The sequence below is a fragment of the Drosophila ananassae genome, chromosome 3R (genome assembly GCF_017639315.1).
Source record: "Drosophila ananassae strain 14024-0371.13 chromosome 3R, ASM1763931v2, whole genome shotgun sequence".
NCBI lineage: Eukaryota > Metazoa > Arthropoda > Insecta > Diptera > Drosophilidae > Drosophila > Drosophila ananassae.
Window position 1 is genome coordinate 27744124 of NC_057930.1, and position 17344 is coordinate 27761467.

Sequence of the window (17344 nt, forward strand, 5' to 3'; positions counted from 1 at the left end):
CTGGGCTAGCGGTTTTAATAATTTCTCTTTTGCTCCTTATTCCATGGCTGGTGGGGTCAACGGCCTTTCACTTAACGGGTCTTGAATTCGTTGGGTCTGCAAATCCTCTTTACACCATCCCTACGGTTAATTTTCCGGCCACTGAGTGTTAATTTCCCGGCACCAATGTATTAGGAGATGAAGATGATGATGAAGATGGTGGTGAAGATGAGGGGGGGAGACGGATTACCCGATCGAGGTTAAGCCGCTCCTGAACTGGGAGCCTCCACCAGAAGCGCTCCCGGGGTGCTTTGAGGTGGACCGCCTGAATTTTTAAAACGGCCACAATAAGTACCCTGGAGGTATTAGAAAACATATTTCATATTCACCTGATAAATTTTGATACGGCCGCCACGAGGTCGCGCTTTTATAAAGCCGCGAAACAAAAACAAAAAAAACCCACAAACACAGGCTTAGGCTGCCCTTATCACCGTTGCAAATCTAGATAAGCGTATGCATGTAAATAAAAAAACATACGCATGATCTGCAACTTACTTGGTAGTTGATAAATAAAAAAAATGAACACTGCACTTGCGCTGCTCTTGCGCTGATAAAATTTACACTTGCAGAGAGATACTATTTGGGCGTCTGCACTTCTGGGTGGTTTCGAAAGAAAAGACCGAGCATGGAACAACCTACATTCCATTTAGGTTACCGGAAATGCAGAACAGCTGATATTGCAGCTTTCCTAAGCCTCCCTGCTGCAGCTGATCCCGCGCCTCAACAATTTGGCAACTCCCGAAGTAAAGCTTCGCTTTAACTATCGGTAAAAAAACCCAATTTACAAAACCGATATGTATATCGATTGTATTTGTTTACAATTTTAGTTTTTTTATTTATTATTATTTTATTGTTTGTTTTTTCCCTTTTTTTTTTTTTTAAATGACTTCAGTCGCCGCTACACAGGAGAGACGGAGCAGGAGTGGTGGTGTGCCAACCAGGGGCGTGGAGTGGCAAGGAAGGAGTGGTCCAGGTTAAGTGCCAACTTGCTCACGTATTTCCCCAAGCCACCCATTGACCACAATCGACCTCGCTTCACTTCGCCAAAATGACCAGTTTGTTTATGCATGCATAATTGCTTATATCTGGTGCCATAAATACAAACACTGTGCATATTTGTTTCCAGAATATTTGAAAAAGAAAGCCATTGTGTTCTTCTGCCAAATTTTTGATGATGAAAATATTACATTCGAGTTTAGAGCAATTTCGTCCATAACACCATTATATTATTATAAGATATGTTCAAGTTTAAATGCATACTGCTCTATTTCAGTTCCCAACTTCAAAAGGATAATATATAAGGTATAATATTTTTAGGTGTTCTACGAAGTCGAAAAGTGCTCTACAATGATTCTATTTGATTAAATGTAACATTATTTTTAGCTCATAACCATAACTCCATGCTTAATATGCCTCGGCCAATTTATTTATTCAATTTATGAATTAACTCTGCGGAGCGTTCACCCCATCAAAGGACTCAATCAATTTCAATTAAAATCAGACCCGGCACTTAATATCTGTGTCTTTATGGACATTCTATTTGGAGACCACTCACTCAGCACTTCCCACGATTTGCACATTCCCCATAAATAACCGAAAATAAATATAAATTATCAGACATTAGCAGCAACTACAATGGGAAGCACGAAATGAACCCAGCAGAAAAAACAATGAGGGTGAAAAACAGCCACTGGGCTTTGACTAATTAGAAGGCATTAGTCAAAACAGGCTCTGTCCGGTCCCGGCCCGGTCCGGTTCTGCACGGAATTTTATTGCCAAATCGAATGTAAAGCCTGCCGATAAGAAACCTGAATGCTACACAACTGTAATTCAATTTCGATGAATGGCGGATGGTGAGGGGATTCTGGAAATGGCGGGCGATGGAAAGTGGTGGCGCGATTATGAATGATAAGCAAAGAAAATTCACACAATTACGACAATTGCTCATACGGCTGGCCACGCCCACAAATCCGAAACGCCCCTGGCTGACGGAGCCGCAGAAACTAACGGTTGTAATTTAGGAAATTCAATTATGTCCCCTCGGCCAAACCAAATCGAGCAACTTTGTCAATTCCTGCGCCGCCAGTGAAGCGTAGTTGAAGCGGATGAGCCGAAGGATGCGATGGGTGGGTGGGTGGCTGGATGGGTGGCTCGGGCCCTTGTGGTTGTCGGGCGGTGGGGCAAGTGAGTCAATTGTGCTGGCCGAGGCCATTCGACTGCGCCCAGCCCGTGCCCCGCTTGCCAACGGGCGAGCCGGCCACATTGCATGTAATCAAACAGTTTGCGTAGCAATTTTCGATTATCGTTTGACTGATTTCGTGTTAAATCAATTAAGACGTTGCCGTCTACGTTTCCACATTGCAAATGCGCCCGGTTCTGTCCAGGAGACCGTCCACTGGGTTCCGTGCCGTGTGCCTATTTATCTAATGTCCTGTCCACCGAACGCACACATCCTCCCACGGACTCACACGGACGCACAATTTAGTTGTTTCAGAACGCCCTATTGATTTGTGTTCCTCGAAGCAAAGCGCCAACTTCCCGAAATAGATATTTCTTCTGCTCTCCAGACCGAGTGGCGGTCTTCACCCGCTCCCCTTTGACTTCGGTAGCAAATTTGCAATTTTAAATTTATGAAAAATGTTTTGCTTTACTTTCCCCCAGCCCTGCCAGCTGCCATCTGCAGAAGTTTCTGTGACCAAAAGTAAAGTTTGTCAAAACAAAAAAAAATCGAAAACTTTGCTTCATTTTGTAGCCGCATAAACACTTTGAAATAGACCAAACTCCTTGTGTCGAAGGTACGGGGGGCGGCTGGAAAACTTTGCTTTCAGTAAATGGCCGTTAACAAGCCGAAAAGATTGCAACCGAAAATTTAAATTGAAAATGTTTCACGGTGGGAAAACTTACTTTTTTCTATTTTCTGGGTGAAAATGTGTTGCACATTCTTGAGTTTTCGAAAAAGGAAATCGTGGGAAAAAATTTCCTTATTAAGGAGAAAAATGCAGAATGTGGTGACGGAAAATAGGTAATGTTTCCTATTTTATGTTTTATATGCTCACATCAAAAAGTTCTAACTTAAAAACTGTTTTTTATTAAATAACTAAGTCCCTTCTCCTGAAAATGGGCTTCATAAACGGATCACCGTAGCCACTAAATTCACTCGCACGGTCATCAGCTTGTGGCATGCCAATAAGCCATTCGCCGAATGCTTCGCTTAATTTCGGAAACAGAGCCTCAATGATTTTGTGTTAAATTAATTAAACCCAATGCGTGTCCAGGAAACATTTGACCAGTGAGTCCGATTGCGGACCTGCGAATCAAATCAGCCATAAATCGGTTAGTCCTTGTAATTGGCAAACGACAATATTACGCGATTGCCAACCACTTAACTCCACCGTGCGAGTAACACTGTTGGAAGAGTATATTGAATTCAATTGAGACATATTAATAAAATAAATTATTAAATATTGCTCAAATTTTTTAAACTTAGTAATTTTGAGTGGATGTAGCTAAAATGTTTCCAGTTAATTCGACACATTCGTTTGATACAGGATTATTAATTTTAATAATCAATATTTATTTCAATACTTGCACTTGGGCAAAAAGCATATCTCTTTGACCGCCAATTTAAAATAATTAACAAAAACGAACAAAAAACTGAACTGAAAACTGACCGAAAAAATTGGAATATTTTTAATTAATTGTGGTTATGGTGGAAAAAGCGTTCGGCAGGCTAAAAAGTTGTACACTTTTGGAAAACAAATATGTTCGGTTTGGTTAATATAAAACCCGTTTTTGAATGCAGGCACGATCATGGACTCATTTATATGTGTTTCCACCTTTTATTTTTTCGCCCCCGTGATACCCCCTTGGTTGTTTGCTTATTTGCAGCAGCAGCTGTTCAAATTTCTATACTGCACTCAATGCATTTTCCATCCCACACAAACACAACTATGAATTTTTATAGTTTTCCCAGCCATTGGCGAGTAATTAAATTTAACGCTTAAAACAACAACGGGCGGGCACAGAGCGCACAAAAAGTAAAAGAATTGACCACGCAAACAGAAAACAGAACTGCAAATGCAATTGTAAACGGGAGCCGACAGTTGGTTTTGCAAATCGTTTGACAAGCCAGGGGGAAAAAAGTAAAAAACGCATAAATATATATGCGCTTGCATATAGAATAAATATCTGCGGTCGGCCGCGCTTTGCAAACAAATGATGCATAGAGAGAAAGTATAAGCCAAATGGCTGGAAGGACGATGCTGTCCTCTGCTGGATGTTTTTCACTTAAATCGCTTGCGAATTATGTGCTAAATGCATTTGGATCCGGGTTCGCAAAGCCTTTCAAAGTTGTGGTTACTGTGTAATGATTATTAATACTATTGAATTGGATATTTGTGGGTCATTTTAATTGGTTGTTTGTAGGGCGTAGACTCTAAGGCAGATGTTCGTAATGCACAGGAAAAAGGGCTACCACAAATATAATCCTCATCAGTATATCTCTCTATACAGATGATCACTAAAGTTCTAAATTCTGTTGCTGCAAGCCGTACAAACTTAAGTGGGGTCTAAATAATAATGAAATGAACATAGAGATCGTAACATACCACAGTACACTGGATTTTTGGTGAAAATTAGGTTGTAGTGGGTAATCCTGAAGGTTACACTTTCATTCTCAGAATTGGGCAATATATCCATGTCGTATGCACGTTTCCGTTTCCTGTAAATAAAGAAGGTTAATGTGTTTCCAATTATAAGAACTTTACCATTATTATCAGCCTTTCATTCGGGGAAGCTTTCGTATGCTCTGCTTTAGGAACTTGTTTCTGAAGGTTATGCTTTCTTTCTCATAATTAGACAGTAGTGAATTGCGGACGTTTCTGTAAACTAATAAGGTTAATGCGTTTTCAAGAATAGCAATGGTTACCCATATTTTGAAGGGCTTCTAATCCGGAGAGCTTTTTTATGTTCTGCTAAAGGAACTTATTGGACGATTCCAGTTGTTATCACAGCATTTCCTGGCCTGTGAAATTCCTAGTAGTTACAGTGAATGAATGATCCTTGTTTCCACAGTTGCCTCCAGGTGGATAATTATTATTTTTAATTTATTCGTCCCTTGAGCTTCCAATGCAAATCCGCATTTTTGTCGAGGTGGTATAATATCCACTTTACAACACTGTTACTCTGCCCTCGTTGCAGAAACTTATCGATACATGTTAGAGCCTTCATGACCGTAAGCTTTTAAATTGTACGCTTCAAACGCTTCAAAGTATGTTTTAAACTTTTATCTTACAAATTTAAACCAACATTTTTGGAATTTGCCGTTTTAAAAATAAAAAATTTGGGCTTCCTATAAAAATTGAATGAGGTTAGGTATTTTAGGTATAGATTGCAGAAAAACCTGACCATTTAATTATAATAATTTATGTATGCATTCAATCCAAAGTAACTTAAGCACCTGAAAGGGGAAAAGTGTCATTTTCAGGAACGCCCCACTTCTATTTTGCAGTGCCTGCCACCCCATTTTACTGGCCGATTGTTTGGGTTGGTGCCTTTATTGAAATGCATAAAAATCATTAATTACAACACGACAGAATGAAATTTAAATGACGAAAAAGAAAAGCCAAATAAGCACAATAAGGGAAAATGCAGGAGAAAAACTGCAGAATGGGGGCGGGGGAGGCGAAATGAAACACAAATATTGAAGAGCAAATTGAATTTTCATATGCGGAGCGCAAAAGGTAAAATGCGTATAGGCATGGCCGCAAGCGGCGTGACAGAGCTCATACGGGGTCCGAAGTTCCATTTTATTTTTGTTTTCTGGGGCACAGCACTTTGTGATGGCCTCGCATGCCCACCGACACACACAGATACTCTCATACTTGCACCTTCAACAGTTTTATTTTATGGAGGTGGTGGGCACAGCATTTTTGCTTTTTATGTTCGACAGATTTTCGTGTTGGTATGTGAAACATGCTGATTCCCAGTGATTACAATTGTTGTATTCGAGGGCCTCGACCGGCATCCCTTCGTGTCCTTTTCCCAAAATCGTCAAGTCCTCTGCTCGTAGGACTGCGAAAAGCACAGTCAAAGCAGATAAATAAAAAGAACAACAAACTTGGAGCCTCTCCTCTGTTCGACAGAGTGGCTGTGTTGCGAAAATTTCGCCCAAAGAAGTCTGGATATTTATTTCGCATTCAACAACATCCTTGAAATTAATAAAATAATATCAATTAATGACTGAAAATAGTAATGTATAACGGATTGATTGCTTTTTCTAATTTAATTTGACATAAAATTAATTTTTTTTTATGGGAAAACTGTTGGCTATACTTAATAACCAATAATCAGGTACAGAAATTTTTTCCTAATAATAAAATCAGTAATTGAATCCAAATAATGTTCAAGTTTTAGTTATTTATCATTTAGTTCAAACTAATACACTCTGTGTTTCTACGCAGAGGGTATCGGCCAAAAAAAAGAGAACTTTGAAAGTTTTTTTGTGCTCGTTACAATTTTTGTGATGTTCTGCTGACAACTCAACAGAGATCAAGTTATTATGGGTGTGTATGGGTGGTCATATGCCAACATAGTACAGATATGCAGGGCCCACAACTGAAAGAGAGATAAATTCAGGGGGATTTTGACGCGGTTGTGGCGTCCATGGGCTCTCGTCGAGATCGGGACAGAGACCATAGTCCCATAGTCGGCCTGGGCCGTTGACAATTAAGGTGAATGAATATTTTAATATTGGCAAACAGATTACACATGTGGGCAATCGGCACACGTGGAGCTCAGACTGCTATGTCCTTCGACGGATGGAGCACCGGAAACACTGGAATGGTTGCACGGAGGGCTTGGGTGACTCGACTAAAGGACGGGTCCTCTCGAGTAATGGCGTAAAATTTAATTCAATTGGATTGTTGGCGTCGTCAAAAGCACAGACATAAACGAAACAATTCTCATTTAAAATATGATTCTTTGTTATTCACTTTTCTTTCATTAAAATAAATAAAATATGTGAAATATTCGTGATATTAAATGCAATTCCGTCTTTTAATTATCCGCTTATTTTCTTTTTACACTTTGTATGATTTTAACAATGAAACATGAAGGAATCTTTCGAGGCCAAACAATGCAAACAATATTCTCAATGCGTTTAAGTTTCCGTTTCTACTTCCCATATTTTCACACAAAATTTTAAACTCCTGCTCAACTGTTTTTTCTTGCTTGGATGAATTTTTGGCTCTGGTGGATTTATGAAAATATCCTTGTCAAAAGCAGGATAGCATGCTCATCAAACGCTAACTGCACAGGAAAAGACCGCCCAGGCTGGCCCTTTTGAACTATCAACCATCGTAGCAAAAGCCCATCCAGAAAAAGAACTGATGACTAGGATGTCGAGCCGATGATGGGACAAGGGCTCGGTTTTGGGAAGGCAACAGCCGCTTTGTGGAGTGGGAGCATTCGACTGGCTGGCAGATTAATTCGGCCAGAGAAGGAGTGAAGGGGAACGTGCCGAATTTCTAATCAAAATTGCCGCAAAACAGCAGTTGCAGCAGACAAAACGGATTGTTGCAGGGAGGCTTATTCAAAGAGTGTGTGCGAGTGTGCGAAAATCAAAAGCGCTTTGGTTGGCAGTAAAACTTGATGGAAATCGATTTTAATTACAAAGTCAATGCGCGTAATTGCTTTTGCACCTAACTCAAGTGGATCAGCACTTTGATGTAATTTTTTGTGCTATTTTGAACAGAGAATTGGATGTATTTAATGACCAATGTCGAGCAAGAGTTTCTCTTTAATCGATACGAAAAATTTTCGGAAAAAATTGTTGATGAAACATTTATAATGCATTAATAGCGTGTAGCTGCAAAATATATATAAGTTTATATTATAAGCCAACGGGTTACTTTAATAATTGTCCTCTGAAAATCGGAAAAATTTAGGCACCAGTGGTTGTTTAACATGAATATTGTGTATTTTGCATCCAGCGTTGCATTAAATGAGAGGCAACAGGGCGTATACGCGATGCTCACAATTCCATCCAACATGGCGGGGCAAAGTTGGCACGGGTTGCAGAACAATTTTTAGGGGTTGCGGTTGAAAATTTTCGGTGAACATTGTACACTGAATTTTTGCCACTACTCTTGTTTCTTTAGAACGCCAGTTTCCAAATATACTGCGGCAGAGAGCGAGTTCCCCATTCAAAATCCAAAAACTTTATTTAATCAATTTCATTGAATTTTGTAGTGCTCTGGCTTGCTAAAGGGTCATTGTTTCGGCTGCACATGGAAATGTAATTAGTTGTTAAAACAAGCTAAGCAGGGTCGAAACGCATTACCTGATTTTCTAGTAAGTCATTTCCCTTACAAATCTTGAAGTTTGGGGAAAGACCTAATCAGAGAGCCAACTCCGAGTGCCTATATCAGATACGAACCTTGGCTTTCGGGCTCATGCTGCAATCTTGATTTAAATGAAATTTAACTTTGGGCATATTAAAAAAGTTTTGCATTTTCCATCCGAAATAAGAAAAGTTTCTGCTTTTTTATATTTTGTTGATGTCTCGCTGGCCTGTTGATGCATTTGTAGTGCTTTTTTGCTGGGGCAACGTCACTACTTTCGTAGACTGCAGATTAGACGGAGTGTCTGCATGTTTTTGTAGCCAATTATTGCACTTTATTGCTTTGAAGAATGGGACCCTGCTTGTGTTTAATAATGTTTTTACCCGGCTGAATTTTAAATTCGTTGGTTGGGGCTCCGGCAACGTGGCTTTTTGTATCCACGGCTTGCTGCTAAGTTTTCCGAAGCGAGGCAAACTAAACGTACATTTACCAGCCACTTGCCAAACTACAGAACTGTTTCCAGCCCCTTCTCCGGAATCTCTGCGTTATATTTTATGTTGAATTATGGCGCCTATTGTGTTTGTGTGTTTGGGAAATATCTTCTCTGGTGTGAGTGAGTGTGTTCTTCTTTCGGGGGCGTGCCATTTGCAACGTGTTTTATTTACAGACGAAGGTGTGCAAAAAATTAGCACTAACACCGAGGGCAAGGTGGGCTGGTATAGGGGAAGTGGATGGCTTTCTCGAAAAGCAAATGGCTGTGCGGAGGCAACGGTGAACTAACCAAGCAAACCGAGAGGCAGCGGCTCTTCCTGCTCAAACTTGCTTATGAAGATTTATGTGATGTTGTTCTTGCATCGCTGCCTGTGCCAGACAACAACAAAAATACGAAGGAATAAAAAAACAAACAGCATCAGCAAAAAAGACCAAGAACTACGCCAAAGCAACCGAAAAGACGTGATGCTCGAGCAAATTTTTCGCCATTGATTTTTGTTCGCTTTTTGTATTCGAATTTATTTCTGGCCTCGAGGTGAGAATGCAAAAGACGGCAGCAAAGTCATACAATTGGCAAGTGCGTTTTTGAAATAGAGGTAACTTCTAAGGCGTGTTGAAAAATTGCATTTTCTAACTAAAAAATATCTATATCCAAGATGTATTCAACCAATTAAAAAGCCGGATTTGATTATGGATCGGGCAGCCAATAAACCCGTTCAAGGGGTACCTCTGTACCCTCAGGTATCAATTGCTGTAAAACCCGAGTCATAAACATCCGCTCAGCCACGTCTCAGTGTCTGGTTAGGTGGCCCTCGAGCGGAAACCTGATCGCTCTCACACTTGGCACAGCCATTTCCGTTTTGCCCTCTCTTTCTGGCACATTAATCTTGCCGGCCCTTTCACACGGAAGTGATTTGCGCTTTTGCCGCTGCCACTTTTGCCAGCTTTCCGCCTTATTCTTTTCTCCAGCTTTTGATAAATCAAATGCGCTGTTGATGTCAACGATGCGTCGTCGTCATTGAGCTTCGCCTCGAGCACAACTCATTGTCGGAAGGCAATAGGACCCAAGTATCCTAAGGACCCCAAGGAGCCGGAACGGAGGAAGCAGCTCGAAATTGAAGTTCTCATTGGAGCCGGCTGTTGTATTGGCACTTGAAGGCGTGCGAAAAGGAAGTCAAATTGTATGGCAGCCCTCAACAATGGGCCGCACACTTTGCCGTTTAGTGCATCCGAGAAAAAAGGCATTAGCCATCCGTTCCCCGCTCCTTATTGCACTCGAGTGCATTTTACTTCCTCCTGTCACGACTTGATCCCAACTTTGGCGTCTATAAAGTTTTTTCATTCATCCAGGGCGGTAATTTATATTTATTGTCTTTTAATGAGCCTACTCTGAATAGGTTAGCCTGTTAATGGGTTATTTCCTCAGCTTGCATATTAAGTATTCAACAAGGGATTCTGAAATAGTTAAATCTTTGAATTACACATTGTACACAATCAGAATATAAGTATTATTATATTCCTAAACATGTTGGTCAGGTGAAACCTTGGCAGGGAAGTGAAAAAGTTTCCTAATAGTTCCGAAACACTATATCATTGACGAAAATGTTCACACCCATAACAGTTTGTCTCGATTTCCGATGCTTGTGTCATAAATCTCACAGTGACTGGCACTTTATTAATTCACGATTAGAGAAGGGACGAGGGAGCTGGGCACCGATTGTAATTAACTGCCAAACTAGAATCGCTGTCCACCTAGCCTAGTCCAGCTTTGTTCTTCCCACACTCCTGCACACATCCCTCCCCTCGAAACGTAAATCATTTTAAATTGCTTTTTGAGCATTCGCAAATGGTCCGACACTCTCTTTGGTCTTACACATCGATGTTGCTTTGCGCATTTCCGCATTCTGTTCGGGACACTATAGAGCATTGATAGCAGTCTCTTTCGTCCTTACTTTTTATTCATTTAGCCATGATGTTTACGCGACGAGAGTGGGGACCATTTTCTATCTGTTAGGATTGTTTTAATCACCCATGTCAGGAAACTGAAAACTTGGATTTTGTTTAACATAAAACCAAAAGTGGCTTATATTGAAATATAAAAAAAATTTTATTTTATCTGTGAAAGTCACGTCGTTGAGCTGAAAAATCAAAGTGAAAAGCTGGCTTATACATGGCGGGAATAACGTCGGCGAAAAGTAAAAATACTTTAATTTTCCATCATCATGAAGAAATATTTGTCGCTTGGATTTCTATCCATGGCCATGATTGCTCTTGTTGTTCATAATTTTTTTCATAAATTTAAAAATTTCATTTCTATTTATGAGATACTATGAAATTTACATGGCAGTATAACCTGCTTTCCTCTCCACGCTGTTTCTGCCAGAGTCTATTCTTTGTACTGTCAATGCGGCAGCTACGTGAACATTTAAGAGAAATTCGAACATGTTTGTATCGCCCTGCCTCTTCACTTGACATCACGTTTGATAATATTGTAAATAATTTATGCAAAGCAATACAACTGCGGAACCAGGAACACATCCAGTAGCGACATAGTGATACCTATATTTTTTGTAAGATAAAAGTTTAAATAATAGTTTTGTACACATTTAAATAAATAGTTATCTGATATAAATATAAAGAATGTACAATATAAATATAGAATAATATTTACCATATATCATATAATTGAAAGTTTACGTTTCAGTATGACTTACCTTACAGAATCCTGAAATTCAATAGATCAAAAGTAATTTTAGTACTCATCTGAATTCATTTGAGTCTCATTTGAATCTGAAAGTACCATACGCGCGTAAAAACAACAAACGCAATATACTCGTAAAATGCGAAAAGGAAAACAATGCAAGAAATCAACATTGATGTCAAGTTTATGTTAAATTATGTGTAAATTATTTAAAGTCAGTGCAACGGTGAGCGGAAAAAATGCAAACAAGATAAATCAATTATAAAAATGTACGCTAGAGAATATTTTTTGAAAATGATTCAGATATTTTGGTTCAGAATATGACATTTATTAGGTATAATATGAACCTATTTTTTTCTTTTGAAACAGAATTGCAACGTTAAGAGTGCCATTGAATTGCTTGTGAAGACTTTTTCCAAATTGAATTAACTAACACACACAAAATTTGGATCTAGCCCATTCACCTCGAGTTGGCCAGTTCTTCAGAAGTTGCTACGTTCAAATGGCTACTGCTCTTAAACTTGGTAAATATTTACCAGGAACCCACCGCCTCCCACCAATTCGGCTCCTTTCGTTTGCACACGTCTCAGGTAAGGAAAACATTCTAATTCTATTCAAATCAGGCCCCAGAATTTCGGCTCATCTCCTGTTTGGGGCATCTTTCCGGGCACTTTAACAGGGGCCGAGCTGCCTTTTGGATATTTTTGTTTGAACCCAGTGTCCAGTTATTGAATTCCACTTGTTTAGCTTCATTTTGTTGTTCTCCGTGCTGCTGATGCCATTGTTGTTGTTGGGCTGAGTAAACGTTGCAAAAAACTTTTGCGTGTTAACAACATTTTTCAATATAAGTTGGCAAACTTTTTGTGCCTCAGACACACACCCTGAGAACCCAGATTGGCCCGCACCCACCCACATGGAAGTTCCACATGTTTGCCAAAGCCAAAAGTAAAAGTCTATGGAAGGCAGCAAGTCAAGGATGTCAGGAGGTCGGATCCTGTGTCCTGGATGTCTGTCTGTGTGCGCTGCAAGTGGCAGCTAAGATGATCAAATAAAGAAAAACTCTCAAGGGTGTTTTAGTTAAGGAAAATAGAGAAGCGAAAGTAACGAAACGATTCTCCCGCTCTTTCTTAAGTTTACCTTGCACCTTTCCCCCTGCAGGTGAAACTTTCGCTTGATGAATTGAATTGTTGACAAACGAACGAAGCAGCAAAACAGGAGGAAATTGTGTTTATTCAGTCATGTTACAGGATACATTGGGTCTTCATGTCTATCAGTCCCTGAATGTGGCCCATATTTGGCCAGAAATGTGGCTTTCATACACTTAAACCATCACAAGACCATTTGAAATATTTTTCTGACTTGTAATTCTTAACTATTGGGTTTTCAACATATTGTTATTGGGATATTACTTAATTAGTTGCTGTTTGGTATTTTGTTTAAAAATATTGGTTCATGATTTTCCCTTGACTTTAAGCCAATTGGCTTTTGATTTTATAAGCCAGAAATTTTAAATTTGATTCGAGCTTTTTCAAAAATGGCAAGCAACTTTGCCCTTTGCTTTTCATAAATCCCACCTTCTCGGGTTCCTACAACGCCCATAATATTTACCTGCAGCCACTCCGAGCTGTCACAACTTTGCCAAACATAATCTACCCACTTACAAGCCATACAAATGCCAAAAAAGGAGGCGGGAGGACCACTAGCCCAAACGTCCAACAAATTGTCTGATGAAGTGCACTTTGCGCCAAGGGTCACGGTCGTGGGATGAGGAGTGAGCAAGTGTTTCCAACTGCCCGTAAAAGTAGACTACAAAATATGCTTAAATATGCATTATGCTCTCATGGAGCAAACGAGAATTGCACGGAGCATTCGTTGTCAGTGTTGGCTATAAATCTGGCATTTTTTTAGCACATTTTTGTAGATTGAAAATGTATATTAAACTAAAAACAAAGGTGTGTCGATATTTTGGTATTATAATTCTATGAAAACTGTTGCCAAATCATGTTTGCTAAAATATGTGGGTGTTTGACTAAAATTGAATCGTAATACATTGTAAATTGCGCTTCAAAATTTTAAGCCAATTTTTATCTACAGTTTGCCTATAGCTATATTTCGTATCACTAGAGAACCGTGCTTGCTGAGAGAAAGAGAGAACTCAAACGGATGGGAGCGGAGAAAACTTAACTCATACCCACCTCGATTGCATGTAATGGCACTTAAGCTTACAACCAGTCTGAATGTGAGTGTGTTTGTGTACACCTGGCACAGGTGCAAATGTAAATGCATCAAATCCGAATTGTGCCGGGGTTAGAGGAAGCTGTTATTGGAGCCACTGTGGAAACTGGATCTGGGATAGGTCCAGGACTTACAAACACAAGCCGACGAAGCCTTGCGATACGGTTCTGTTAAAATACATTTTCAATTTGGTCCCTCGCCCACACACTCTCACATAAACGCAGTTTTTTGCAAGTTTTTTCTTTTACTAATATGCCTTGCCATAGCAAGTCCCCTGCTACCTCGACTTTGAAAGCATTTCGCATCGGAAAAAATTGAAACTAAAATTGGGAAAGAAAATTGTAAAGGAAAAAACCGTTGCCAATTGGAGTACCGACCTGACCTTTCAGCCAATGCCTTTGTGCAAAATACACTAAAAATGTCTTTTTTGAAAAAAAAAATATACCTCTTAGTGAATCTCTTTAAAATAGGACTCATAAAAAATATTTGTATGCCATTTTACCCAGTTGGACAAAATCATTTTGGGAATAATAAGGTTGACAACTTAAGTGTGGTTTTGAAAAAAACAAATTTGTATGCACATTCGAATTAAATGTTTACAGAAATTGATATTGCAACAACAAGCGATTACTGCAACGGCCACCGCAGCTATTATAATTGTTTGTGCCCCTGGCTCAGAACGATAGGCTAAGCTGGCGTTGTGAAGGAGAAATGTTAAAGCAAGACAAAATTTCAGCAAATGATGTAAAATAAACACATGAATATTGTAAATATAAAAGCACTCGCAACCTCATCGATCAACCTGTGGTGCTCCACAGTACTTTCCCCAGAATACCTTGTTACCGGTGCGTCCTTCGTTTATTTGGTGTGGTGGCTTTGTTATTTTTAGGCATCGTTTGGTTGCATGCAATATTTACACTAACAGTTGTGAACGTTTGCCAACATGTTGAGCATATTGCGTTCCGTACACATCAGCGCACACATATACAAATATATACCTGCCACGGGGTGGAGAGGTGGCAGCCAAACTGTGGGCGTTCTGGGCCTAACTTTTTACTCAGGCCTGCCAGTATTTGGTTTGTAAGCCGCTGCCACCACCTCCCATTGGAATGCAAAATTAGTGGAATTAAGCTCCCATTCCCATTTAAGAAAAAATAATCTGAAAATATTCGTAAAATGAAGTTGGTGTTTATCTCTATTTCTTTACTACGTTTTCTAGCAAGACTTTATACCCCAAGAAAGGACGCACACAAGAAAGAAAAAGCCTGGATAGACACTCCATTATTCCCAGTGAGTACTTCACGCAGCAAACACATAACCTTACATTCACTAAATCGTTTCGGACACTTTAACTATCCGCTGGGATGACCCCTAGGAAAAAACTCCACTGAAAGAAAGAAGGTGAAGTCGTGCGCTCAGTTTCTCGACGGTGGGAGGTGGTGTGGTGCCATTTCACGTATCCGATTCGCCAATTCTATTCCATATGTTTGCACAGACGAGTCGAGCGAGAGAAAGCGTGTCAGGGGAAAAAGTCCTGCTACCCCTAAAAACTACTATCCAGTTTCCGTTCCTTTGAAATATTGTGGTACCCTAGGAAATGATACCTTTTTTTCTTCTAGTAGTTACCTATATTACAGCCACAAAACTAGATTTTTAGATAAGGCTCATTGAATAAATATTTTAAAATACTATTTTTAATCTGTTCATGTTTAATATTGTAGATTCCAAATGATGGGTACACCAACCGGCGGAAAGAACAGGCTTAGAAACGACTGCTATTTTCATTTGACCAAAAACGTGTTTGGAAAATTAAAACTTTCCCAAAGAGAGGGGATAGAAAACGAAAGTTAAACAACTTTTTCGATCTCTTTTCTGGGGTTGCAAAAATATATATTTCAGCTCAGTTTCCGCCGAATGCAATTCTCATTGTTTGTTTATCATAAACAATAAAACTTCGTTTGACAAGTTTGAAAAATGAAACCAATGGAAGAAAGGCACCGAGCATAAAGAAACGCAACTTTTAGTTGTTACACTTTATTAGATGGTCTGCTTACGGGTCGTATTCAATGATATATGTGTGTTTTTGGCAAATGTATGTTGGGGGCCCAGCATACTATAAAAGTTTCATAATTTGCATGACGTGCATGCTGGTGCCATCTGCCACCGCCGTTTGTCATAATGCCCCTGTCCAAACAACTCCAAAGTGGCGACCGTGATTAATTTTGCAGCGTGGAGCGGTCGGCACAGCTGCTCCACATCCAGCGGCAGCAAAATAAGCCAAAGAGCTAAACAAAACTAATATTGAACTGGTGCCCATTTTCGGAAATTTTTATTGTAAAGTATATTTGTTTGTTTGGTCTTTCGCCTGCCACAGAAGCCCACAAGATTGGATTTTTATTCAATTTCGAGCTGCTGTTTCTTTTAAGCAGAATGCTACATTTAAGAATGCTTTTATTTAGTTTAAAAGTTTAAAAGACTTTTTTCCGATCATATCACCAGGTCCTTTCTTTAGAAGGGTCATTCATGGAGTCTGGTCACAATGGGAACATTGGCCGATATTCTGTATTGAGGTTTCCATATTTGAGCCAGACTCTGTTTCTCATGACGCGTGCCCCTTAATTTTGTAGGTAAATATTGAATTGTTGTTGCGGCGGGAAGAAAAAATTAAATAAAACACAAAGGGATAATATGTATTCATGTGAGTATGTAAGAAAAAATCAAGGGAGTATAAAAAATATTTAAATCAGACCTTTTGTAATCAATTTTATACCCTCACTTGAGTTGTCAGAGGGCTTGGCAATAACTATGACACTTCCAACTTTATTGCTTAATTTGCATTTGTGAAACATTATGGCTCTCTTACTTGACATTCAATAACTCATTATTTCTCAGCCTCAGAAATAAAGCGATCAAAACGAAAAAGATCTATTAATAAGTACCTCCATCATATAAAGTCCTTCAACTAGAGCATTGCATATTCATAACTCTCAGTTGCCACATCTTTTATTATATTATGCGCTTTATAAAAAAATGGCCGTTGTCCCGGTTTTTTGGGCACTTTTTCTTCACCAAAGTGGCAAATATAATTAATAGCGTCAGCTGGCGACGGAACGAATGTGGAGTAAAAAACGGCCGGGCTCTTTAAAGGACCAACAATATTGATCTCCCTGCCCTCAACGCACAGTGTGCGAACCGTTCATTCATGGCATCTTTTCACGCTCGATAAATGCATTTGTGCATATAAATTGCTTATTTATTGTTTGGCGACAGAGAATTTGCCCAATCCCCTCCTCTGATCCAGGAAGGAGTGATTTTTTTTAATTGCCATGGAAAATGGCGGCGAATAGAGCCATGAACGTAACCCTGGAATGGCTTAGGCCCAGAGTCACGCAGTCACAGGAAATTGTATCTAAATTCAATTTGTGATACCCCACGCATCCCACGCATGTCTCTGTGTCGTGGCTCTCATGTCCTGGCATTAGGCGGCGGGAGCCGAGAGCACAGAGCCCTACATTAAAAGTACGTGTCAAATTAA

The 17344-nt window shown here is 39.6% G+C and overlaps 1 long non-coding RNA gene across 1 annotated transcript in view; it reads right to left on the bottom strand.

The window, feature by feature from the left end:
- LOC123257401 overlaps window positions 1-17344 on the bottom strand; it is a 67122-nt gene that overhangs the window by 42613 nt on the left and 7165 nt on the right. Inside the window, exon 2 of the long non-coding RNA XR_006507444.1 lies at window positions 4647-5389. This is a non-coding gene — a long non-coding RNA (uncharacterized LOC123257401). The remainder of the gene's footprint in view (window positions 1-4646; window positions 5390-17344) is intronic.